The sequence below is a fragment of the Sus scrofa genome, chromosome 1, assembly GCF_054392235.1.
Source record: "Sus scrofa isolate SSC_HxYL_T2T_F1_AM1 chromosome 1, Sscrofa_HxYL_maternal_Yorkshire_Landrace_v2.0, whole genome shotgun sequence".
NCBI classification, from domain to species: domain Eukaryota; kingdom Metazoa; phylum Chordata; class Mammalia; order Artiodactyla; family Suidae; genus Sus; species Sus scrofa.
In genome coordinates, this window is record NC_139383.1 from 28263866 (window position 1) to 28291844 (window position 27979).

The window sequence follows — 27979 nt, forward strand, 5'->3', positions numbered from 1 at the left end:
GAATGGTCATCTATAAACAGAGCATCTCTGGACTACACAGTAGTGTTCAGAAGGTTGTTTACACTGTGTTCTCACTTACTGTCCCTCTGCTCCAGCTATGTCTTAGTTTCATTAGTTCTCTCAGAATGCATGCACCTTCTTACCAGAAAGTTTTGCACATGCTGTTCCCTCCTCCTGTAATATTCTTGTCTTTTCTTTTCAGTTAACTTCTACTCTTGCTTAAATTAGCAGCCCAATTATCTCCCTCTGAAGCAAGCATTCCTTCAACTCTCAGACCAGGTCAATCCCTCTAGCATGGACTTCTTCATTGGTTATTATCACTGCTATAATTTTACATTTATTTTGAGAGCTTTAAGAATAATAGTTCTCCTTTCTTTTAGATTGTAAACTGTATGAGAATACACACTTTATTTGTTCTAACAGTGCTTATCTTGGGCAAGATTTAGGCAAGTGCCTGTTTTTCTGTTTGTTTGTTTGTTTTTTTTTTTGCTTTTTAGGGCCGCACCCGTGGCATATGAAAGTTCCCAGACCAGGGGTTGAATCAGAGTTACAGCTGCCTGCCTACACCACAGCCATGGCAACACCAGATATGAGCCGAGTCTGCGACCTATACCACAGCTCACGGCAACACCGGATCCTTAACCCACTGAGTGAGGCCAGGGATTGAACCCACAACCTCATGGTTCCTAGTCGGGTTCATTTTTGCTGTGCCATGATGGGAACTCCCGCTTTTCCATTTTAAAAATCAGAATACAAATACGTACCTACTTCACAGGATTTTTGTGAATTTTAAAAGAAATAAACTGCAAATATAGATGCAAAAATCCTCAACAAAACATTAGCAAACCAAATCCAATAACATATAAAAAGGATCTACACCATGATCAAGTGGGATTTATTCCAGATATGCAAGGATGGTTAATATCTTCAAATCAATCAATGTGATACACATTAACAAAAGGAATAAAAATCACGTCATCTCAATAGACAGAAAAAGGTTTTGACAAAATACAACATCCACTCATGATAAAACCCTCATAAAAATATCCTTGAGGCATAGATTCTTAAGTAATTTTAATGTCTATTTTTTTTTTTTTTTTTTGTCTTTCATCTTATTTATTTATTTATTTTTTGGGCCACACCTGCAGCACATGGAGGTTCCCAGGCTAGGGGTCCAATCGGAGCTACAGCTGCCAGCCTATGCCAGAGCCACAGCAACACCAGATCTGAGCCACTTCTGTGACCTATACCACAGCTCACAGCAATGCCGGATCCTTAACCCACTGAGCAAGGCTAGGGATCGAACCTGTAACCTCATGGTTCTTAGTCGGATTCATTTCTGCTGCGCCATGACGGGAACTCCCTTATGTCTATTTTGTTATAAGCTTTCTTCTCACTTAAAAAATGATACTGCATTTTATACTTCGAAGTATTACAAAAATATGAATATATTTATTATAATTCTTAACTCCATTACGGCTGGTTAATTTTGTAGAGATATCAGAAATTGCACAACCATACATATACCTACAATACATTATATAGTAATGATCACATCTGTCTTCTTTTTAAATTTAAAAAAAAATTTTATATACAACTTTTACTAACAAAATATTTTGGAGCGAAAATGGGAACATATCTCAACATAACAAAGGGTATTTATGACAAACTCATAGCTAACATTACACTCAATTGTGAAAGTCTTAAAGCTGGCCCTCTAAAATCAGGAATAAGAAAAGGATGCCTACTTTCACCACTTGTATTAAACAGTACTGGAAGTCCTAGCTACAACAACTGGACACAAAAAGGAAATGTGTCTGATTTTCAGGATACAAGATTAATATACAAAAATATGATTTTCTAGCACTAAACTATTCCATTTAAAAGTGCATCAAAAGAATAAAAATCTGTGTATAAACCTAACCAAACAGTGAAAAGACCTACTCTGAAAACTATAAAACATTAATGAAAGAAATTGAAGATGATACAAAGAAATGGAAATACATTCCATGTGCAAGGATTATAAGAGAAAATACTTTAAAAATGTCCATACCACCCAAAGCAATCTATATCTTTAATGCAATCCTTATCAAAATACCTATGACATTTTTCATAGAACTAGAACAACAATCCTAAAAGGTATATGGAAGCACAAAAGATCCCAAATAGCCAAAGCAATTCCTGAGAAAAAAAAAAGCTGAAGGTATGCTCTCTGACTTCAAGGAATACAACAAAGTTACCGTAATAAAAATGGTATGTTACTGTCACAAAAACAGAAGATCAATGGAACAGAATAGAAAGTCCAGAAATAAATCCAGACACTTATGGTCAATTAATCCATGACAAAAGAGGTAAGAACATAGAATGGAGAAAAGACAGTTTCTTCAATAAGTGGTGCTGGGAAAACTGGGCAGCTACATATAAAAGAATGAAAATAGAACATTTTCTTGCACCATATACAAAAATAAACTCAAAATGGATTAAAGACCTAAAAGTAAGACAAAAACCCGTAAAACTCTTAGAAGAAAACATAGGAACATCATTCTTTGACACAAATTATTGCAATTGTTTTTTGGATTTGTTTTCTAAGGCAAAGGAAATAAAAGCAAAAATAAATAAATAGAACTGAATTAAACTTAAAAGCCTTTGCACAGAAAAGGAAACCATCAACAAACCAAAAAGACAACCTACTCAATGAAAGAAAATATTTGCAAATGATACAGCTGACAAGGGCTTAATACCCCAAATATATAAATAGCTTTTACAACTCAACATTAAAAAAGCAAACAACATGGTTTAAAAAAGGGCAGAAGATAACAGAATGTTTTCCAAAGTAGACATACAGATGGCCCACAGGCACATGAAAAGAGTGTAACATTGCTAATGGTCAGAGAAACGCAAATCAAAATCACAATGAGATATTACCTTACACATGTCAAAATGGGTATCATCAAAAAGTCTAAAAAATAGCAAATGTTGGCAAGGATGCGGAGATAAGGGAACGGTATACTCTTGTAAATCAGTGCAGCCATTACAGAAAAAAGTGTGGAAATTCTTTTAAAAAAACTAAAAATAGAACTACATATGATCCAGCAATTCCACTCCTGAATACATATCTGAAGAAAACAAGGACACTCATTCTAAAAAGATACATGCATTTCAGTGTTCATAGCAGCATCATTTACAATAGTCGAGATATGGAAGCAACCTCAGTGTCCATCAACAGATGAATAGATAAAAAAGATGTGGTAAACAATGAAGTATTACTCAGCTATAAAAGAGAACAAAATTTTGCCATTTGCAGCAATAAGAATGGACCTGGAGGTAATGTATTATGCTTATGAAACAAGTCAGAGAAAAACGAATACTGTTTCCTATCTTGGAATCTAAAAAGATGGAATGGAATCCACATGGAATCTAAAAAATAAAATGACCGAATGTAACAAAACGGAAACAGACTTGGATATAGAGAACAAACTAGGTATTTGGGGGAGAGGAAAGGAGGAGAGGCAAGACAGGGGTAGGAGACTAAGAAGCACAAACTACTATGCACAAAATAAATAGGCTACAAGGATATATTGTACAACACAGGGAATATAGCTAATATTTTATAATAACTTTAAATGGAGTATAATCTATAAAAATTTGAATCACTATACTGTGCACCTGCAACTAATATAATACTGTAAATCAACTAATCTTCAAAAATAAATAATTAAGTAAATAAATTGGGGGGAAAAAGTTGAAAAAGGAGATAAAGTCCATAAAACACTTAGAACATTGGCCTGTCACACTGTAAATGTTTAATTAATTTTAAGTTTGAAAAAATATATGCACTTAAAAATTATTTTAGTGTACCTAAGACTTTGTGCATAATGTCTCAAGAGCTTTCCCTCCTATTATTAAGTTATTTGAAGAAAATTTCATCCTTTGAATAACTTCCAATGTCTTCATTTCTTTATAACGGAACAATTAAGTTGTCTCCAATTTTTTAAATAATAAAGAACACTGTGATTAATGTATTAATTAATACATAATTAATTACATAAATGTCTTATTGACACTTTCCTATAACTGGTATTATTGAATCGAAGAAGAATATAATTAAAAAAATTTTTTAATACTTACTGTCAAACAATTTCCAGAAAATTTATTATAGTGTCAACTAGAATCGAATGAGGTTGCCTGCGTACCTTCCTAGGATTAATCATTACATATCTTTTAAAAATTATCAATTTGATAAGCAAACATTTACTATTATTGTCTTATTTAGATTTCTTTGATTACTAATCAAGTTTAATGTATGTTCCTATCCATCACGTCTTTAAACTTCTTTCAATGTGTATTTCTAACCACTATTTTTCCACTGCGTGGTTAGTAATATTAGTTGATTCATAAAAAGTCTTTGATTATTAAGGGTATTAATTTGTTTTAATATGTTGCATGTATTTTTATCAAGTGTGACACTTGTGTCTTAATTTTACAAAATTTCTGTACATAATTCTACATTTTTATGCTGTCAAATTTGACATTTGGTCTCTCCCCCATAACTTTTATACCTGGAAACTCCTTCCCGATCCTAAGACCATGTCGTACATATGATGGTATTTTCTTCTACTTATAGGGTTCTTAATATGTACAATCAACTACTAATATAAGTTTTTGGTGTTGTGCTTGAAGTTGGTATAATTTACATTTTTTTCTAAATAGTTTCTCCTATACCATTTATTGAATGAGCCACCGCTTTCTCATTGCTTGTGAAGTTTTGCTTACTGCATATTATGTTATTTCACATATAATAAAGTCACCCGACCTCAATTTTATGTATCTTTAAATATTCTACCAAATATGACACTAAATAAATAATTCTATACAAATATCTCCATACATCTCAGAGATTACTTTTGATTATTTGATTCAGTTTTTTAGAAAGTAATATTGTATCTGTGTAGCTCCTCCAAAACTGGTCACACATCTTGGTGTCTACCATGTCTAGAGTGGAGTTTGGCACATGGTCAGCACTCAACATACAGTTGTGGAATTGCATGAACTCTTTTCATGAGAAATGTTCTATTCTGCACAGTTAAAGAAGGAACACAAAGCAGGCTACAAGACTGTTGGCTACTTTTGTTTCTTTTCTTTCTTTTTTAAACAAACACTAATAAAACAGGATTGATATCTCTTAAAAGTTCTAGTAAAGCCAAGAGATTTTCCAGAAGGTGGCTGCCTCCTTTTATTAAAAGCATCTGTGTCACAGCCACTGGCAGAGACTCAAACAACCTGAAGTGGTTGGCTCTGGGAAATCACAGAGATAGAACACAGCCAAATTCTGAGATGGAACAACGTGTAAAATCATACTACACCTTACTTTGATGACCAAGAGGAAAGATATTTCTGCCTCAACAAATCTCATAAAGCAAGGTGATTTATGGTCTCCTTTGAGGTTAGTTAGGTAACAAGAAAATATATAATAATGCTATTTCATAGACTTGACATAAGACTCCCTTTGTTATGACATTTCTGTAATTAATTTTTCTACTTTCATTTTCTCGCTATATGATTCCCTTCACATTTGGTGTTTTATAACAGATGTCCATTTTCAGTGAAACATTCTTAAAGCATGAAAAGAAATCTTCTGGGAATACTATCTTAGTGAATATTCACAGTAATAAAGTTATATATCTCAAAGGATGAAAATGCCATGTAATTCCTCTCCAATATGATAAATACTGAGAGTCACCTCGAGATGATCTGTATAGTGGGGTGGTGGAGAGCATTTACAGTCACAGATGAACTCCGTCTGATTTTTTTTTTTTCTTTTTTTGGAATGGTTCCTGTACTTACATATGAATAAGAGAATGACTTATCCCCTTGGGAATTCACAGCACATCAAACCAAATTAGGAAGCCAGGCAGCTGTGACCTGGTTTTTAAGGGCCAAGAAAGCTATAGAGTTTCACTATTGAACCTTGTAGCTCAAAATGATTCCCTGGTTCCCATGCCATTTGGGACCCAGGAGCATCTCACTGACTCATAAAAACACCGCTCTGGACTTGTGTTTTCTCTTACATTCTCCAGTGTCGTATATGAGGAAATAAAGACTTCGATGTGAGAGATCTTGAGGCTGGCAGTCTTTTGAAGAGGAAATGGAAATAGGAATTAGAATGAACAATGTTAGCTAGGAAGAACTTAAATTCCAGATGTACCTTATATAGTGAAAAGATTTACCTTATATGGTGAGTTCTAATGCTAATGCTCATTTCATGGATATTGAATTATAGGAGGGAGAAGGCAGTAAACTGGCTATTCTGCTGAATCTGACTCACTAGATTTTATTTTTCATTGTTTTGGGGATGCTTTTGGGAAGGATAAGAGAGGGAATGAATATTGCAATTAGAGGTTACAATGCGCCTTAAAGGGGAATTTGAAGCTTTTTCTCTTTGTAACAGTAGGAAGCGGTATAGAGAACAGGTTAGAAAGAGACTCTGGTGTTTGATATTTGGGTTTTCATAATATTCTTCTAAATTCTGAAATCCTCACAACTTACAAATAAGAATGGTTTTTAGAACATTCTCTGATGGAACATTTTCTTTTTGAATAAAGTTGTAAACTATATTTTATTTCTTTTTATTGGCATATTAGCCTTGCTTCTTGAAGAAAATGAAAATACCATTCTACAAACAATTACTTAAGTAGTTTTCCTTGAAAAATAAAAATATAAATACTCAGAGTACTCAGATGATGGAATGCATTCTGTTGTGGAAATTTCAATGTAAGAGAATATATCATAGTGGAAACAGCTTAATAAATAGGGAATTTTCATGTGCTCATTTCTGTAAAAATTCTAGTATTATTTTTATTCCTAGTTTGGTGACAAGCAATATGTTCTCTTGGCTTTTGTTCAGGAGTAAAGCTTGCAAAACCGCCTGTTGGGTTCTTTCATTGTTATTGTTGCCTCTGGATGAGCTTTCACCACCACTATGTCACCCCACCAGCCTCCTGAATACATCCATTCATCTACGAAGTGTTAATTCCAAGATAACCTTTGCCATCTGGATTCTGCCACAGAGTGTTAGCATGGAGACTGAAACAGGAGACAAGCAGTGGTTAGTTGGAAACAGCTTATTTTCAATGAAACTCCATTTCTTTACTTACTTGTACTCAAAGAGGAGTGAAACCAAATCAAAATGCTGTCCTCAGCACTCCCTGATTTTAATAGGTGGTCCTCCTTGGTGTTTGACCACCCCCAGGCTCTTTCTATCTTACCCTCTGTTGCTCTTTAAACGAAGCTTAAAAAGGAATTAGGAACTTTGCTGGTTCCTCCCAAGAGAAAAAGAATTCGCTGGTGGCAACTACCAGCACCACATTGTTTATCGGAACATAAAGTTCGGTAGAAATCCCACAGTGACGTCACCCCTCAGCACTTGCTGATGGAGCTGGAGACGTTTCCAAGACATTTTCAACTGGATTGGACACTCTTTGCAGGAAATGGTCAACCAGCTCTCACTTCAAAGGCCTTTCTTTTACTAGGTTGTGTTTAGATCATGGAAGAAGTGGAAAGTAACCTAAACCATAGACTCAGTCTAAACTGGTACTTAGTGGATGCCAAAAGAACTTCATTGCTGTGATTATTTTTCTATGGGTTGATAAGTGTAGTTACTGATATTTAGGTGAACCTCCTTCTGAAATATTGCTAAACTAGTGGAGTCTTGCTATGGGAATGGAAAAATGCTTAAGGAGCCTAATACAAGGACAACACATAAAAATAGTCCTGGAGACAGACTAGACTTGCTGGAGGTCAAGCCACAGATGGTTTTAAAGGAAAACTGTCTGCATTAGAAGAGCTGGGAGCTGAAAACTAGATCAAAGAAACAAATTCTCAATAGAGTGACAGATCAAAAATACAGATACATTTATTTAGAAGGAAGAGGGTGCATGGATAGGAAACTGCCACACTGTGTTCCAGTTAAGGTGCTACACCTTTAACTTGCTTTTGTCTATTATGGTAAACAAACAGTTCTGTATTCTAACTGTAATGGGGAGGTACAGTCACATTGTCTATTAGTGGAAATGCATCATAATCTTGAACTCTCTATCAAGGAAACTTTTGGCTGACACTAAAAATATCCTTATGAAATTATTATTTAAGTAGATGACCATGCTAAACTTAGCAAAGGCTCATCACCAAAATGAAAAATGGCTGAATTTCTTATGTTACCAAGGAAAATTGAGACAAAAATACAGCCTTTTAGAGTTAGAAGACCTACAGCTAAGTTTGGTTTTCTTATTATAAAATAAAGATAAAAATATTTACTTGAAAAATCTGTTGTAAAGACAACCTAATTTTAATGAGCTTTTAAATAGTAATAAAGATGATGAGGATGATACAACAATAGGTACGTTTTACTGAGTGCTTAAAACATGCCAGGCACTACTTTTTTCTCTTTTTACTGCCATACCTGCAGCATATGGAAATTCACAGGTGAGGGGCTGAATCAGAGCTGCAGCTGCCGGCCTGTGCCACAATCATGGCAACGCTGGATCTAAGCCATATCTGTGACCTACACTACAGCTTGCAGCAACTGGGTCCTTAACTCATTGAGTGAGGCCAGGAATCAAACCCACATCCTCATGGACACTATGTCAGGTCCTTAACCTGATGAGCCACAACGGGAACTCCCTACACCAGGTACTATTGTGACTTGTATTAATTTCTTTAATTTTCACAACTCTCTTGTGAGGCAAGTACTGTCATAATAACCACTTAACATATAAAGTGAGTCAAGAAAAGGTTAAATAGTTTGCTCAAGGTCATTTAGTTATTAAGTGGCAGTGTTTGAATTTAAACTTGGATCTTTGGTTTCTGGAATTACTTCCTACTGTGAAGTGCATATCAAAATATTAGGAAAAACAAAATACAGTGTGTTTTGCTTAAAGACCACCTATGTAGTAAACACAACACAAGTACTCTAATGGGGCTTATGCAATCACAGCTGGGATGTGCTACGGTCATGTTGAGTAAAGAATAACTCTATAAGTAGTTGTAGGGAATGACAGAGCAACTCACAGCATGGACATGATTACTTAAGTGTATAAGTTACAAAATTTTAATAAGATTTTATTAGGTGGCTGTAGCTTAGATTTTTTTTTTTCTCTTATTAAGATTCAAAAAGTCATCATAAGCCAGAGAGTTACAGATGAACATCTGGAAGACTGGATCCTTAGGTGAGCCTCGGAAAAGATTCCTTGTTTAAGTCAAAAGGAACAAAGAGTTCATTATTTGCTGCCCTTAATTTCTAATTGAAACCGAAGTAAGAGACTTTCACAAAAAAGGAGGCATTCGGTAGCACAAGTGGAAAGATTGGCTTGGATTGTTATCCTCTCATATTATAGCCAGAGGAGTTCTTTTATTTTGAGAAGACATTTGTGATTCTTTCCACAAGCTGAACACACATTTACCCTGGAGAATGACTCCCACATGCTGTTGACCTGAAAAAGTGATATGATATCTTGATCTTTCATATTTCCCCCTATTAGGAATAATAATTTGAGGAGTGTTTTAAATTAGTATAAAAGGCAGTTAAGTTTTTAAAAGTTCCCATAAGACCATAGAGGAAATAAACATATCACAAAACGATCCACATGTTAAAACATACCAGCAGACTCATAATGATATGATTGGGAACATTTCATTCATTATAAAATGTTAGATGCTATATTTCAAACATGATAGGCCTCTGTCCTTATGCTCTACTCAAGAAGACATGAAATGCCTTAAATGCCATAGATATTGTACTTCTGTCTTAAAAAATACCTTTGTGGCATCTCTATAAATCATACATAAAAACTGTCTAGGATAAAAAAAAAATTTGCTTCAAATAAAATTGAAATTTCAAATATTTTTCAAAGTCCCCTTATAAAATACATCCTGACACAGAATTACATCCTACAGGAATATAAACTTTAACAGGACATATGTTATCATTGCAGATACTTTTCACCTTGCTTTATAGCTGCACATATACTAGTAGCAGTAAAGGAACAAAATTGGAACTCTGGTTTCACAGATGACATCAAATGTGAAAAAAGAAGAAAATGTCTGAGGCCTAAGGCATGTTAACATGTTGTGTTTTTTTTTTTTTTCATATTCATAAAAAATAAAATGGGTATCTTGCCTTCCCAGCCATAAAATGAAGGAACCAGGGGTGATGAACTCATCTGGCCATAAACAATGGAAAGATGGCAAAACATTTGAAGCAACTGCTTTCTGAAACTGGAAGACACTTAGCTCAGAACTGTGGTCTCTAAGGGTGAGGAATCACATGGTAAGAGAGCCCTAATTATCCCAGATCCCTGCACAGGCACAAGGAGGTGGAGCCAAAGCCTTGAACAGTGGTCTTGCCGAGCTAAGGAGGCAGATACTTGAGTTTGGGGTTGATGGAGTGACTAGAATTTTGGAGCAGACTCCTGGAAAGAAAACTGGAACTGCATGGAGAAGAATGACAGCAATCTGCATGAAGTTCCCTTTATGATTTTGGCCAAATACTAACCTGTTCCTGCCCAGGGTAGGATCTGTGAGGTAGAGCAGAGTGGAATTAGAGTAGAGATGGGAGTGGAAGGAAAATAGCAGAGGTACACAGAGCTGGGGGTGGGAGGAGTTCTGACCCACTGGAGTTGCAACTGGACATGCAATTGAGATCTGAAAATAACCATACTTCGGGAGGAAAGTCATTCTAGTCATAGAGTAAGGACTACAAAAAATCTGCCCTAGCAAATCTCAATAACAAGCCCTGAAAAAGTCAACTGATTCGTAAACTACTTAACTTTCTACAGAACAAAAGTCAATAATCATTAAAGGAAGACAACAAAATTCAGATTCTCAGTAAATCAGAATTCACAAAATCCAGCATACCGAAAATACACTAAATGTGCCGAGGAATAGGAAAATTTAACTTGCAGCCAGGAAAAAAGTCAATGGAGGCAGAACTGAAATGACAAAGATGTTGAAATCAGCAAACTAGTACCCCAACACTGCCTCTTTTATATATCTCAATCTTACTCAACCTTGAAGGCTTTGGCCTTGAATGGATGGTTTGTGCAATAAACTTTTCCTCTTAGTAGGTACAATCGTTTTTATCCAATTGAGTGAACAGTAATCTCTTTTGAAAGCAGATGCCATAATAATCTCTAGCGAGGAGAAGCCAATCTATTTCCAGCAGAAGCCATAAAGAGCCCAGCCTACGAGTTCACCGTGTTAAAAAAAAAAAAAAAGTAATAAAATATCTATTTTCAACATGCTTAAGGATTCAAAGGAAAAAGATCAAAATAATGAGTAAACAGATGACAAATCTCAATGGAAAACTGGAAACTGTAAAACACAACCAAATGAAACCTTTAGAATTGAAAATTTTAATATCCTAAACGAAAAATTTATCTGGTGGGGTTCAGCAACAGATTTCACACAGCAAAGGGAAAAATAAATGACAATGAAAATTGGAAAATAAAAACCACGCAAAACTGAAGCACAAAAACACGAGGTTAAAAAAATTCCCTGCAGACTTTTGTAAGAATTTACAAGTTAATCCTAAAATATATGTCAAAATGTGAATGATCCAGAATAGCCAAAACAATCTTGAAAAAGAAAAACATTGTGGGATTACACAATTTTAAGATTTTCTATAAAACTTCAATAATCATGACAGTATAGTATTATTATATCATACACATAAGAAAAATAATTTTATATATTTTACACCTAATGTAAAAGTTAAAACTAAAAACTTCTGGAAGAAAACACTGAATATTTTTGCAACCTTAGAGTAGGCAAAGATTTCTTACAGTAGAAAAAGGACTAACTATAAAAGCATTTTTGATAAATGAGACTTCATCAAATTAAAACATTTGTTCATCAGACATATATTTGCCTTTTATAAAATATATTCATTAAAATATAAAGTGTATTATAAATTACACATATTTAAATACATTATGAAGATATATGAGTAATATATACTATATTACATTTTATATATATTTTATTAAACTTCTCCCAAGACACACACACACAGAGAAACATATATATGACAAAGGGGTTGTATGCAAAATATACACCAAAAAATTACAACTCATTAAATTGACTACAGTTCAGCAATAAAAAGATAACAATAAGAAAAGACAAAATACTTGAGCAGACACTTCATAAAGGAGAATATACAGATGGGCAAAGAGCACATGGTTAGTCATCAGGGAAATGTGGTATTACCACAATGAGATATCACCACACACCCATTAGAATGGCTAAAGTTAAAAAAAATGAAAAAAAAATTGGAAAGGATGTGGAACAACTGAAACTCATACTTTGTGGGTGGACATGCAGAGTGGGAAAGCCACTTTGAGAAACAACTTGGCAACTTCTTATAAAGGTAAACATATACCTACTTTACGATCCAGGAAGGCACTCCTAACTCTTTACTCAAGAGAAATAAAAAATGTCTTCACAAAACTGCTGGAACAAAAATATTTATAGGCATTTTATTCATGGTAGACACAATCTGGGAACAACAAAAATGTCTACCAACAAGAGAATGGATAAACAAAGTGTGGTCTATCCATACAAAGGAATGCTTCTCAGCAACAAAAGGAAATGTACAACAGATACTTGTTGCAACTTGGATGCCCTTCCAAACACAACAGGCTGGGTGAAAGAAGCTGGCCATAAATATAGTTCTGCATGACTTCATATATATGAAGTTCTATAACATGCAAAAATAATCTATGATGGAAAAAATTCACAACGATGGTTGTGTGTGGTGGGAGGAGACTGACAGGACAAGGGTACCAGGGAATTCCTGGAGGACTGGCAATTTCTATATCTTGACCTGGTGGAAGTTACATAAGAAGTGGGCATTTGTGAGCTTATCCAACTTTACCATGTAAGATCATTGTACTATATGCAAATCATGCCAAAAGAGATCTATTAGTGACATTTCCAAGTAAATGCCAATTAAAACCACAATGAAATACATCTTCTAACACACCGACATGAATGGCTAAAATTAAAAAGATGAATGATGTCAAGTATTGGCAAGAATGTGGAGCACTTGGAATTCTCAGATATTGCTGATCGGAATGCTAAGAGTTATAGCGACTTTGGAAAACAGTTCAGCTTCTTATAAATGTAAATATGTACCCACCCTATGACCACTCCTAGGTGTTTATCCAGGAGAAGTGAAAACATACATCCACACCAAGACCTGTACAATGCAGCTTTATTCGTAACAGACAAAATCCCAAATGTCCATCACCCTGGGAATGAATAATTAAATTTTGGTATATCCAAAATTGGAATGATAATCAGCAAAAAAAAAAAAGTATGCTGATGGAAGTAAAAATTGGATGGATCTTAATAAAAACATACAGAGTGAAATAAACCAGTCCAAAAGGCTACTTGCTATATGATTCCATGTCTCAGGAAGGCAGATCTCTGGCTAACGCTCTATTCCTCTCAATTCTACATTTCTGGAAAACTTTATGTCAATCACTGTGCCAATGATGGATGGGTTACAGAGAAAAGAAAGTAAAACAGTCATTGTCACCCAGGAATTTACAGTTTTAAGAAGCTGACAAGCTCATCACTCACATAATGCAAATAGGATCGTGAAGGAGGCTTGCATATCTGTTTCCTTGCCTTAAATGGTGCCAAGAATAATAAATAATGTGAATTAATTTGGGGCTCAATTTCTTATCTGTAAAATGGGAATGAAAAAACAAATGTCTACGATGATGAAATAAAACAATGACTTAGAAGAAAGCATTGTAATCTAAAAGCTATTTTAAAATATTGTTATTATCAATAGCACATTTGTCACTATTCTAAAGACCCATGGTTACTTTTCCTTCCTTCGGCTTTTGCTCAATTTTTCTTACCCAAGAAGCCCTTCTACTTTGCCTTCTAGTCTCCAGCAGTGATCTCTCTTGCCTGTTCTCTCAGTTTCTTCTTTATGTTCTTACTCTAACTCTCCAACTTATGTGCTAATAGAATGTTTAGAAACACTGGATAGGTGATTCTTCTCTTTTACAACATATCTCATTCAAACTAGTCAGTTTTAGATGCATGGAAATGTGTGTGCGTGTGAGTGTGTGTGTGTGGTGGAAAGTGGGGGGCTACGTTGAGAATATATAAACATTTTTACACCATTCACTTTTTTTTTTCTTTTTTTTTGGTTGTGCCTGCAGCAAGGGATGAAACCCATGCCACAGCAGTAACAATTGCCAGATCTTTAACCCACTGAGCCACCAGGGAACTCCTACATTATTCATTTCTGAAGGTCTCTTCTAGTCAGAAATTCTATAGCTCTCAGACTCTCTGATCTCTTTTTAAAAATATTTGTGCTCTCCATCCACAAATCCCAAGGACCATTTAATATAAATATATACAAACTACAAATCTGAGCCACATATGAAATTTAAAAATTTATAGTAGCCAAATATTTCTAACAGTCAAAAATTATCATTTCAACATAGAATTAATATAAAATTATTCACAAAATATTTTACTTTTTAAAAATCCCAACTCTTCGTGTGTATGACCTATGGTGGGACAAGACCATCCAATTGGAGAAAAATTCACCACCCTTCCAAAATCAGAGCACTTGTTGGGCTTGCTTGTATTTCCCTGTGAACAGCTGTGGGTATGGGGATTTAATAGACCACCTAGAATTTTCCTGCCACAGCTAATTACTCATAGGGACAGCTTATGACTTAATTAAAGCTCTCCAGCCTTCTTGCAAACAAAGACTATGTTTAATGAGATGTTCACTGTAATTATGGAATCCTTTTTCATAGTCAAGTGTTTTTGCTTTTTCCTTTTATTCTAACATTTCAAATATTTTTTTTTCCTCCTGTGTATAGATTTAAATATACAGGGTAGAGCTTTGTGCTTCAACTATATAATTACATTATGTAATTATATACTAAGTTATTAGTTAATAACCTGTTTTTTTAACTCTTTCTTAGTCATGCTTCTGACACAAGAAGGTAGGTTAATTATACACAGTAGTAAACTGATATGTTTTAAAAGTATGGGATCACTCATAGAAAAATGTTCTTCATATCATGAAATTATACCCTTGACTTAAAGAAGTTGGGTATTCAAAGAATGTTTAAAAGTACAGTTAGGGAGTTCCCATCATGGCGCAGTGGTTAACGAGTCCGACTAGGAACAATGAGGTTGCAGGTTCAATCCCTGGCCTTGCTCAGTGGGTTAAGGATCCAGCGTTGCCGTGAGCTGTGGTGTAGGTTGCAGACACGGCTCGGATCCCGCGTTGCTGTGGCTCTGGCGTAGGCTGGCAGCTGCAGCCCTGATTCGACCCCTAGCCTGGGAATCTCCATATGCCCTGCGAGCAGCCCTAGAAAAAAAGGCAGAAAGGCAAAAAGACAAAAATAAATAAATAAATAAATAAATACAGTTAGTGAATATTCAAGTGTATCCACAGGCAGTACCTGTGTTCCTGAAGTAGTGACTTGATTTGTACAAGAGTGGGACCCCTGGGTGCCAAGATTGCCTTGATGTCATCTCAGCAGAAGGTACCAAAAGATGAGAAGTTGGATCCCTGATAGATGTGGCAATGGGTCCTCTTTGAGGTTTATACTTCACACTCTCCCTGGTATGAAAGCATCTGTAGTCAGAGTTTTGACAGTGCATTGACAACATTTGTGTGTCAAATTCAGGTAGCATTCCTAAATTTCAAGCATGTACTTCTAATGGTGATACTGAACATCCTCACCTGTTCCCATAGACAGCTCAAAAGTAATATGCCAACCAGGGATTTGGGTTGCAAGCAACAGGAATGTTCTCTGACTTATGTAAGTAGCTGAGGATGTTACTACAATAATAACTGGTCGCTTCTGATGTATGTAAGCAGATGGAGTGCTACGTTTGGTCTTCTGTACCCAGAACCACTCCTTAAGATCACATCTGCATGTTTGTTAAGGATCCCAATGCTGCAGCTGCTGACTTTTAGATGCTGGACCTTACATTCTTGTCCCCAGCAGCCATGGGCTCTGTACTCCACCTAATCACTGGCCCCTGTTGCCCAGACACTTCATTTCCCATAGCAACTCCAGAGGGCAGGTAAAAAAAACTATAGCGCTAAAATAAAAATATAAATATGGAAAAATAATACACACTATGAAGTATCATACACAGAGAGGAGTGTATCAATATTTATGTACAATTTAAAGAATGATAATAGAGGACCCTGTACCCACCATAAGCATAGGAAATAGAACATCACAGCACCACATCTTTGAGATCCCTTATGCTTTTTTCCACACTCACATCTCCCTCCATCGTGGGAAACACACATTCTGAAACTTGTATTATCATTGTTTTCCTTGTCTTCTTCATAGACCCATCTATATAAATACCACACAATAATCTGTTATGTCACCTTGCTTGCCTTTGAACTTTCTGCTAATGGAAATAAACAGTTTGGATACTTGTGCTTCCTTCTTCCAAACTTATATATTTCCAAGCTTCCTCCATGGATGGAGTTGTATTTTGTTCATTTTTACTGTGGTATGGCACTCCAGTGTGTGAATATACTACAATGTATTTATCCTTTTCTGCTGTTGACAGACATCTGGGTTGCTTCCAGGTTTTTTGCCTTTTTTTTTTTTTTAACTATCAGTAATGATATAGTCATGTATATATTCAACCACATACGTGTAAAAGTTTCTCCAGGTAAATATCTAAGAGTAAAATTGCTGGCTTGGGAATTAAATGATGACTTAGTATTTTCTAAAGGAAGTTGAACAGATTTACACTCCTACAAGCAGTTAATGAGCCTTTTTGTTTTCCCACAATACTTGAAATTATAAAATTTTTGCCAATTGGTAAGTAAAAAATGTATCTCCTATGAACTTAACTTTGCATTTCATGATTTCTGGCGAATTTGAGCACCTTTTCAAATGTTTGTGGGTCACTTTCTATTTCCTTTCCTGTGACATGCCTCTTCAATATTTTGCCCATTTTTCCCCTATGAGGGAATTAACTTTATTTCATATTGACTCTTTCTATCCAAGAACATGATACATATCTTTTTATTAAGCTTATTGTTAAAATCTTCCAAAACTGTTTATTCAATAAATTCATCATCTTCTCTGTAAAAATCTTGTACACATTTTTAAAAATATGGTTAGGAGCTTTATACACATCTATTAACTTATAAGTGTAAATTAATTTAAAATCACATTGTCTATTGACACTGCACAGCAACCAGAGCAAGGAGAAAATGGAAGGAGAGTCATCCTTAAAAGAAAGGGGAGCTCCCTGTTTCTTTGGGGTGCCAGGGAAGAAGTTTAAGTGGGATGGCACAATTTTACTGGCTTAAGGAAACAAGAGGTCAGAGTTTAGGCCTGCAAGAAGTGATGAAAATAGAAAAGAACTCCAAAGAAGAAAAAGCCATGGAAGAGGAACCCTAACACATCAGCACAAATTCTTCTTAAATTGTTGGCTGACTCCTAAATCATATGTGTGCAGGAAAGGTCTCCAAGAATCCTACAGGAAGCAGCCCAAAGCCATAGGCAGGAGTTAAACCAAAATGAGGCAAAGATTTCGGCAGAGATTTCCTGGTGTGAGAAGTTCACTGAGTTTGACGTTACCTCTGCTATTTTCCTCTTATCTTACCAAGTCATTCTTCTCTTAACAAGCTTTTCATGAGCTGGCAAGAATAGGTGGGGCGGGCAATTAGGAATCATTTTAACTGGTTCAGTTGGGTTACCCTACCAACTGTAATACAGAAGTTGAAAATGCATGTGGGCACAAAAGAAAGTTCATTAACCACATTTGCAAAATGACATCCTGGGAAAAGCCTAGAGGCTTAAAAAAAAATTTAAAAAATTAAAAAAAAAAAGCTTCATTAAAATCTAAGTCAAAATAAGAAATGTAAGGATTCATGTTATTGCGAATATTTGTGCAATTCATTACGTGAGCAAAATGTGTAAGTATGTTTACCCTGGCTTTTTTTTTTTTTTTCCCAATACGTGCTTACAAATAAAACTTCAATTCTCAAATCAAAGGATAAAATCCAACAAATAATAGGGAAAACATTTGGCACCTCTTCCTCATGGAAGGTTTTCTAGATAAAGTCAATCCTCAGCAGAGGAGACTGGGTGGGCAGGAGCTGTGGGTTTTGGTGTGGGCTAGTGGAGCATGCTCAATGTTCAGAGGACTGAGACCCAGACTGATCAAGGGTGGGCTAAATATCAAACATTATCAAAAAGCAGAACCTGATGTCTCTCCAACTTTGTAAAACTGTAGGCAGCAGATCTATAAGCAGGCCAACAGGCAAACATTTAGAAAGTTTTTTTGATATACTTTAAGATACCTTGGAAAAAAATTATGGATTTTTCTCTTGCCATTCTACATGAGAAGTTCTCTAAAATGCTATTTGTTATAAGCTTTTTACTGTCCCACCTCAGACCTTATCCTGACTGAAATGTCCTGTGAGCCTCCACCAGAGGCCTATTCTGCTGGGTGCCCTCTCACGTCATTCAGTGCACACTTACTGGACTGTCTACATCCACACAGCCAGAGAGGGAGGGTGGCACTTTTGAAACCACAGCATCCAATTCAGAAAACAGAGTCGAAGAAGAATTCTGAATGTACAGGATTCCTCTTGCTATTTCAAACAAAGAAGAGGAGGAGAATTACAGGGCCACAGAAGTACAGAGAAGGAGCCTTGCCTTCTGTCCTTGTTCTGCCACTTCTAGAACAATCCAGCAAACGGATGTCTGCTAACATCACTCCAAAAAGTGACCGGCGTGCATTCCAGCGGCTCTCCACACAATCAGTCCTTTCTGTGCACAAAGAGGCCTGGGATTCATGCTGGCTTTTGCACAGCGCATTGAGCGTCATGTTGGCCCACTCCCCACGCCCTTGCACCCACACAGAGAAAGAAAGAGAAACATGGGAAGACTATGCTCGCTCGAGGTTACAAAGGCCTTCAGGCCCCGGGTTTCCAAGCTGTTTGTCTGGCCATGTGCAATCTCAGCTTTAGTGACATTTGCACATTTACAATATTTTTCTAAACAACAATAATCCAAAAAGAAGTAAGAGAGGATTATGAATTCTCTGAAAGAGAAGGAGGCCATATAATGATTATTGTGAAAGGAGACAATATTGGATGTTTTAAGTGTTTCGCTAAGTTAAAATATTTTGGAATCTGATTGGTCTTTCGTTTTTCACACTCCCCTCCTGCTCAATTTACTTACCAACAGTTTTTTTTTTTTTTAAAGTACTCCTGCCCAAAGCTGTATATATATGTAGATATACATGTATGCATGTATTATGTTATATGATAACATATGAGAGAATTAGATCAGTTTTTAAAAAATAGGATTCTTTAACCAGAAAAAAAAAAAAATCCAAGTATATTTACTGAATGGAAGACCCTACTTGGGGAAAACTCTCAAATACATTAGTGGCACTTTGGTCAGTTTTTCATTTTAGTTTTTATACTTTAACTTTTTTTGTTCTTGCTACATTAACATTGCAATGTGTCCAAGACTAGCTACATAATTTGCTGATCATACAGCAAAATGAAAATGCAAAGCCTCTTGTTCCTTAAGGAGCTTCTATGATTAAGGATTTGAAACTGTTAAACCAAGAATGGACTCTTCTGAGCACTAAACCCTTCTGAGTGTTAAACCATGTATGGGGCCTCTGCAACTACACCAGCTGTGTGCCTATAATCCAGCCTTAAACGGGACTTGCAGAAAGTTGAAAGTTCTAGAACCCTGATTTACAAAGGATAAATAAATTTTGCATCTGCAGAAGTTAAATGAATTTTGTGAAGTTAATAAATAGCAGGGGAGGAGTTCCCATCACGGCTCAACAGAAGCAAAACTGACAAACATCCATGAGGACGCAGGTTTGATCCCCGGCCTTGCTCAGTGGCTTAAGGATCCAGCATTGCCATGAGCTGTGGTGTAGGTCACACTTGCAGCTTGGATTTGGCATTGATGTGGCTGTGGTACAGGCCAGTGGCTACAGCTCTGATTAGACCCCTAGCCTGGGAACTTCCATATGCTGTGGGTGCAGCCCTAAAAAGACAAACAAACCAACCATTAAATACATAGCAGGGGTTATATATCAAGTTACTCATGCAGGATAAAGAGGAACAGCTGATCTCCAGTCTTAGGTGTATGTAGACCTGTTTGGAGATTCCTGTATATCCCAGGAAGAATAGAGAAGTTAAAAAGTGCCTTCAAGTTGTGCTGATGATGTGATTAAAAGTAACACTATGTTTAGCTATGATGGAAAAAAATTAAAATCATTATATAAAAAATAAATAAAAAGAAAATAAAGCAATACTATGTTTCTGTTGCCGTGGGAGACTGACCTAAGAAAACAATTGTAGGGTTGATATTAGAGAATGTTTTGCCTATGTTCTCTTCTATGAGTTTTATGGTATCCTGTCTTATGTTTAAGTCTTTAAGCCATTTTGAGTTTATTTTTGTGCCTGGTGTGAGGGTGTGTTCTCATTTCACTGATTCACATGCAGCTGTCCAATTTTCCCAGCATCACTTATGGAAGAGACTTTTTCCCATTTTATATTCTTGCCTCCTTTGTCAAAGATTAATTGACCATAGGTGTCTGGGTTTATTTCTGGGTTCTCTAGTATGTTCCATTGGTCTGTATGTCTGTTTTTGTACCAGTACCACACTGTCGTGATTACTGTAGATTTAAGATTGTAATGTAATTTAATGTAATGTAATTTAATGTAAGATTGTTTGAAGTATGGGAGAGTTATGCCTCCTGCTGGTTTTTTTTTCTTTTTCTTTTTTTTTTTTTTTTGCATATATTCAGACAAAACTTTCATTGAAAAAGACACATGTACCCCTATGTTTATTGCAGCAATATTCACAAAGCCAAGACATGGAAACAACCTAAGTGTCCATCAACAGATGAACAGATTAAGAAAATGTGGTACATACACACAATGGAATACTATTCAACCACAAATAAACAACAAAATAATGCCATTTGCAGCAACATGGATGGAACCAGAGATTCTCATACTAAGTGAAGTCAGTCAGAAAGAGAAAGACAAATGATATGATATTACTTACATCTGGAATCTAGTATATGGCGCAAACGAACCTTTCTACAGAAAAGAAACAAACTCATGGGGGTGGAGAATGGACTTGTGGTTGCCAAGGGGGGACGTTTGGGGTTATTAAGATGCAAACTATTGCATTTGGAATGGATAAGCGAAGATATTCTGCTACACGGCACAGAGAGCTGTATCTAGTCACTTGTGATGGAGCATGATGGGGGATAATGTGTATGGCAGAAATTGACATTATAAATCTACTATAATAAAAGATAAAAATCTTAAAAAAAGTAATACTATGGTCCTACACACATCAAAGTTATTTTACATCATAACATTTGTAGTGTAACATCAATACTACACTAATATCATATTGCTGGAAGACAACGACATGGCTGGAAAGACTGTTTATTGAGACCATTTGGAGTGAACATTGGTTAGAAATGTTATTTCTTATCAGAACGTCCATTAAAACTGGAGGAAGTTATTGACTGCAGTGACTTGGTGTCTATAACCGTTTCTGGGTTTTCAAGAACCTGTGGTGGTCTGGGAGGTGATGAAATTTGCAAGTTCAAGTGCATAAGGGATGTGGGCTCTGTGTCAGGGAGAGAGGTTCACCTGGAGATCTTCACTCTCAATGTGTGTAATCCAGCCTCACCACCAACAAAGGAACAGCTGTCACTAGGCTAAGAGATGGTGCTCTGGGGTCTTGGGAAGATTTGTTTCCATTTCCAGGTAGAGATATTTACTTAGTTTAACTCACCACAAGATCAGGTGCTTGCCCCACTTTGCAATAATTTGGTCTTTGGCAAAGCAAGTCTTCTGGCCTTAAAAGCCTTGAAAAAGTCCAGTTTAAACATACAATTTCTTGCCCATTCCCTGTGGTATTTGAATATAAATAAAACATCTGGTGCGATGTGAACAAATTCTGAAAGGAGGACAATTTAAACCCAAACTGCCTTTTATTTAATTGGTAATATGTTTGAGTAAAAGTGTTCTATTCAAATAAAGGGAGGAAAAAGATAATAACTTTAATTTTATACCACTTTGATTTTTAAGAACTTCAAGTACTTTCTTAAATATTTCTCATTGATTTCACCTTTCAATATTTATAGAATGGTGTTTCTAGGACATCATATGCTGGATATCAGTTTTTACTTCTGCACATACTCATGGAAAACTGCAATTTCATTCAAAGATTTCTATTAATTCACCTAAAAATACCAGAGCTTATATATAAAACATTGAATTCACTCACAATTGCTCTAAAAGGGAATTTGGTGTTTTGATGCTGTTTTGGACCGAAGAGGTACTACTAATCAAAATTACCTTAAAGTTTGTCCATGGACCACTTTGGACCTAGACTTGTATCCAGTCCTCCCAACACCATTCAGGCCAGGCAGACTACAGTGGAGTATAAGGATAGGACTTCTCAAATTCAGAAATTCCTTCTGTAGCATCACCTCCAAAAAACTCTAAGATGTTCCCAAATACTGGGGGGCACTTGTGCATGCCCCTGCTCTAGACAAGAGAGCACACTGTAAGTATTTTGTTAGTCATGCTCAGGAAGGCAGCATGTGTAGTGAGGAAAGCGCAGGTGGTGGAAACTTACAGACTAGGGTTAAAATTCAAGTCCATATCAGCTGCATGATCTTTGGCAAGTCATACCTCCTGAATGCTCAGTTTATTTATTGATAAAATGTCACTGATACCACTTCGCTTATACAGCTTTTGTACGAATTAAGTAGATGTGAGTTGTCTTGCATAGTGTCTGGTCCAGCGTAGGCGTAAACAAAAGTTGATTCCCTTCACTACCTATTCACTTTGTTTCCACTCCTCTATTCCACATTACCTGATAACTGACTATTCTCAGAATCTAGAATGGGTAGGTACCATTAAATGCTTTTTGAGTAGAAAAGTAAACAAGTTACTGTCTGGATAGCATAGTGGTTATATTTTAAAGCCAGACTGCTTGGTTTAGAATTGGAATGCCACTTGCTCAGCTGTGTGACTTGGGGGAAACTGCCCAACTTCTCAGACCCTCAGTTTCCTAGGCAGTAAAATCAGGAGAATAGCAACCTTACAAGGTAGCTGTGAGGATGGAGCGAGGCTGTGCCCATCACATACTAAGGGCTCCTTGACTCTTAACTGTTCCTCTTCTTAGAATCATTTTTATATTATGTAGAATGCAATTATCAGATCTATTGGACTCTACTGTGTAAAGCTGAGCTGAGGACAAAACACAAATTATATTTTCTTGCCAGGAGTATCCTTTAAAATATTTTCAAGAGCTAAGTTACAAACCCAAGATGTATAATAGCATTAGTGTCAGCATTAGAGATAAAATTTAGGATCAAAGCGAGGATGCTTAGGTGTGTTTTTCCCACTGTATATTTAATGATTATTTATTAAGCCTTCTCTATTGAAATTAGGACAAGGCCAAGGCAAGAGGAATGCCACTTTAGAGTGTTTGAGAATCTAAAACAACGTGCATTTCACATAATTCTGTCTTGTTTTACTTAATGTGTAAAAAGGAGATCTTGCTTTATTTTCCACATTATGTCTATTGCTGACTCAGGGCACAAAGAAGAAAAAATTGTGTAATTTGAGTTGAGAGAAATCATTTTTGCAGTTGTTCTTTAAAAAAAGAAAAAAAACCTCACATAATGAGCCAAAACTTGCCTAGAGATCTGTGTGCTTTGCTTCCATTGACGTCACTTGGAGGTTGTGTGGGCAGAAATTGGCTGACTTCCTCCACTGTGTCTTTGAAAACTGAACATATTGGAAAAAAATGCACCCTTTTAATCTCAAACTACAGTGAGGAGAATCATAAGCAATTTTCCTATTTACATCTAAACAAATACCTATAAAGCTCTGAGAGGCACATTCATAGGATAAACCTTCTCAGTGTCCAGTAAAGGAAGCAGTGTCTTATCTAAAAAGCGAATTGTAGGGTTTTACAGCCAAAGCTTTCCTAGAGATGAGCTTGTTCAAGTTCTCCATTTTTCAGATATGGAAACTGAAACTCAGAAAGATTCAGAAACATTCTCAAGGTCAGAAAGGGCCCAAGGCAGGATTAGAACCCAGGCATTCTGCTTTCTAGTTCTTTGTGGTTTAGGACAACTGGGCATATAATAATCAATGTTTCTCCACACTTATCTCTCTATATAAATCGCAAGCCCTGAAGTGACTGTCCTTGGAAACTAGGGGCTTTGTGTATTGCAAATATTACCAATTGCTGAAATACAACTGAGCATGATCCATGGGAGATGATGCTGCATATCAATATGGAGTCTGAGCCTTCCATGTGTCCTACTTCCATGGCTCAGAAAGACTGCCTTGTGGGGACAGGAAGAAGGCACCAGCCCCAATTTCAGCTCAGCTCTCCCTACCAAGTTTAGGTTTATTCCCGCAACGTTCTGGTCTCTACTCATTCAAGCATTCACCGAAAAATATTTATTAAACATCTACTATGAGCCTGGCTGAGAACTTCCAGTAAATGTAAACATATTCAAATTCAAAGTTTAAAGAATCGCTTAACAGAGATGTGTAATTCCTATTTCTCCCATCAAATAAAGACCCCATATAAACCAGTCAATTTCATTAATCATTCACCTCACATACACAGGAGAATATACAGATTTGCTTTGCTCCTGATTATTACCTATTATTTAACTGTTAGGGAGCATCAACACTGGAATAACTGTGAGAAGGCCCAATGTCAATCAAATATTCTATCAATTGGAACACTGAGTATGGAAGGCTACTCTATATGTGAAGACTTGGAAAAAATTATAGAGTAAGGAAATTATCTAAATATACATAGGAAAAAATAATTATTGTTACAGTTAAGAAATATTTAAGAATTTGGCTCCTAAAACAGGCAGCTAGTAGACATGACTGTCATGAAACAGGAGGAGAAAGACAAGGAGATACAGAAAAGGCAAAAAAAAAAATAAAAAATGAGGATGAAAACCAAAGACAACAAGCTAAATTAAAGATAACTGGGTGAGGGACTTCTGGGTGTGGCTCAGCAGTAACGAACCCAACTAGTGTTCATGAGGATGTGCACTGGGTTTTACTCCTGGCAATCTCAGGGGGTTAAGGATCCAGTGTTGCCGTGAGCTATGGTGTAGGTTACAGACACTGCTCAGATCCCGAGTTGCTGTGGCTGTGACTGGGCTGGCAGCTGTAGCTCCAATTCGACCCCTAGCCTGGGAACTTCCATATGCTGTAGGTGTGGCCCTAAATAAAATAAAATAAAATAAAAAGGAATTCATTTTTAAAAAAGGGTAACTGAGTGAAATAGGGTAGAAACGAAAGAAAACTATAAGTACAACAGAAATATCCGAAGTCTCATTAGGAAGAATAAAGATCAGAATTAATATGGTGGAAAGTTAAATCAGAGACAGGATAAACAGGAAACTCTATAAGAATGTAGCTAAAAACAGAGAGACAGAGAGAGTTGAAAACAATTATGGGAAATGATAGCTGTAGAGGACAGTATATTAAAAATTCAACCTAAAATTGTTTCTAAAAGAACAACTGCTGTTCCTAAAGAAGAAATAAAATGGAGTAACAAAGACAATAAAGCTGAAGAAATATTTGTTGTGCTAAAAAGATCAATATACTCATATTAAACATGCTCGTTATGCTCTAAGAAGTTAAAAAAATATGAATGAAAAGTGTTCATGCTAACAAACTACCCGGCCATGGTTTTCCCATTATTAAAAGATAAAGAAATTAAAAACAAACAAACAAACAGGAGATAAGAGGGAAAGTTAGTTACACAGGAACTCTCTTAGACAGGTTGCAGACATGAAATTCTTAAAGTCAAATAGAAAACAGAATTGTAGGTTTAAAATTGTATTAACAAAGAATTGTATACAACAAGTCATGTAAGGAAATTACTAAGAATTTTGAGATGAAATGAATGTTAACAAAGAATCACAGACCCAGATAGCAGTCATCCATGGACATATGTGAAAAACAACAAAAGGATTTTGTACTATGTAAAATGGTTTTGAAAATATCCCACCCATGTTTATTTCTTTTGAAGTGTGCAAAAGGCCTTTATTGCAAATGAAAAGGTGAGGAATCAAGGACTACTAAAAACAAAATTAAGAGTCCCAAAATGAATAGTTATACCTTTGTTTTTATTTCATAAGAATATTCTTATTTCATAAATAAGAATTACTATTCATAATATAGAAAGAGCTTTTATACATTAATGAAAAAATATGCCAGCAGAAAATATGCAAAGAATTTAAACAGGCAATAGGGACAAAACACATACAATTTTTTTAATGGAAGTTCCTGGGCCAGGGATTGAATACAAGCCACAGCTGTGACCTACGCTGCAGCTGCCACAACAATGGATCCTTTAACCCACTGCTCTGGGCGGGGGAATCAAACCCATGCCTCTGCAGCCACCTTAGCTGCTGCAGTCAGAGTCTTAACCCACTGTATGACAGCAGGAATTACAAAAACACATACAATTTTTTTTTTTTTTTGCTTTTTACGGCTGCACTTGCAGCATATAGAGGTTCCCAGGCTAGAGGTTGAATCCCTGGCTAGGGATTGAATCTGAGCTTCAGCTGCCAGCGCCATATCCACAGCAATGCTGGATCCGGGCTGTATCTGAGACCTATGCCACAGCTCATGGCAACACCAGATCCTTAAGCCACCAAGTGAGGCCAGGGACCTGCATCCTCAGGGATACCAGTAGGACTCATAACCCATTGAGCCACAATGGGAATCCAAAACGTAAAATTTTAATAAGCCATTTTAGAATATATTAATTTTAGCAACTATACCAAGTATATAAAAGCAAAACTAATAAAAGAAAAACTACTAAATATTAGTTTTTAACTTATGCAATTACAAGATAGACTTCAACTGCAAGATAGTTTATATATATGTGATATCGGCAAGGATGAAGGAAAAATGGGATTCTAATTTATTAAATTGCAGAACGCTTCTGAAACATAATTTGGCAGTATGTGTCAAAAATCTTGAAAATGTTTGCCATCAGAATTTTCCTTCTAGGATTTTTTCCCTAGGAAATAATAATTTACTCCAGAATGTAACTATAATAATATTAATCCTCAGGTTTTCTTTTACAATGGAACGTAAACAACTTAAATGTCTTAATAACAGGAGATTAATTAAACAAATGTTGTACACAAATTTCTGGCCATGAAATTTGTAGGATTTTTTTTTTTTTTGTCTTTTTTTTGCTATTTCTTGGGCCGCTCCCGTGGCATATGGAGGTTCCCAGGCTAGGGGTCTAATTGGAGCTGTAGCCACCAGCCTACGCCAGAGCCACAGCAACGCGGGATCCGAGCCGCTTCTACAACCTACACCACAGCTCACGGCAACGCTGGATCGTTAACCCACTGAGCAAGGCCAGGGACGGAACCTGCAACCTCATGGTTCCTAGTCGGATTCGTTAACCACTGCGCCACGACGGGAACTCCGAATTTGTAGGAATTCTTAATCAAAACAAATGGCTAAGTTTTTTCCTTTTTTAAAAATAATAAAGTATGATCTCATTTTTGTTAAAATGTTATTAATTCTCTCACTGAAATGGCCAAAAGTCATCTATGCTTTATGGATGGTAAAACTGTGGGAGATATTAATTATATGCTATGTGCTGATTAATTTCTAAGTATTCTATAATTATATAAAACTGCCTTCTTTAAAACCAGGAAAATAGCATTTTAAATAAATACTCTTAAAACCGGAGCACCTGATGATAGGTCACTATTGTCTTATATTTTGTAACCTTATCTATTTTCCAAACTTTTCATGGTTACTTTTGTAAGCAGAAAAATAAAGCTTGCGTTTTTTCAAAAGAGT

The 27979-nt window shown here is 36.1% G+C and overlaps 1 protein-coding gene and 1 long non-coding RNA gene across 12 annotated transcripts in view; one reads left to right on the forward strand and one right to left on the reverse strand.

The window, feature by feature from the left end:
- The window catches only part of PDE7B (phosphodiesterase 7B), a 608116-nt gene that overhangs the window by 265653 nt on the left and 314484 nt on the right, over positions 1–27979 (reverse strand). The gene's annotated exons all lie outside the window — the stretch shown is intronic.
- LOC106504354 (uncharacterized) lies at positions 6049–9846 on the forward strand. Its single transcript, XR_002342737.2, has 2 exons — positions 6049–6235; positions 6905–9846. It is a non-coding gene; the product is annotated as an uncharacterized LOC106504354 (long non-coding RNA).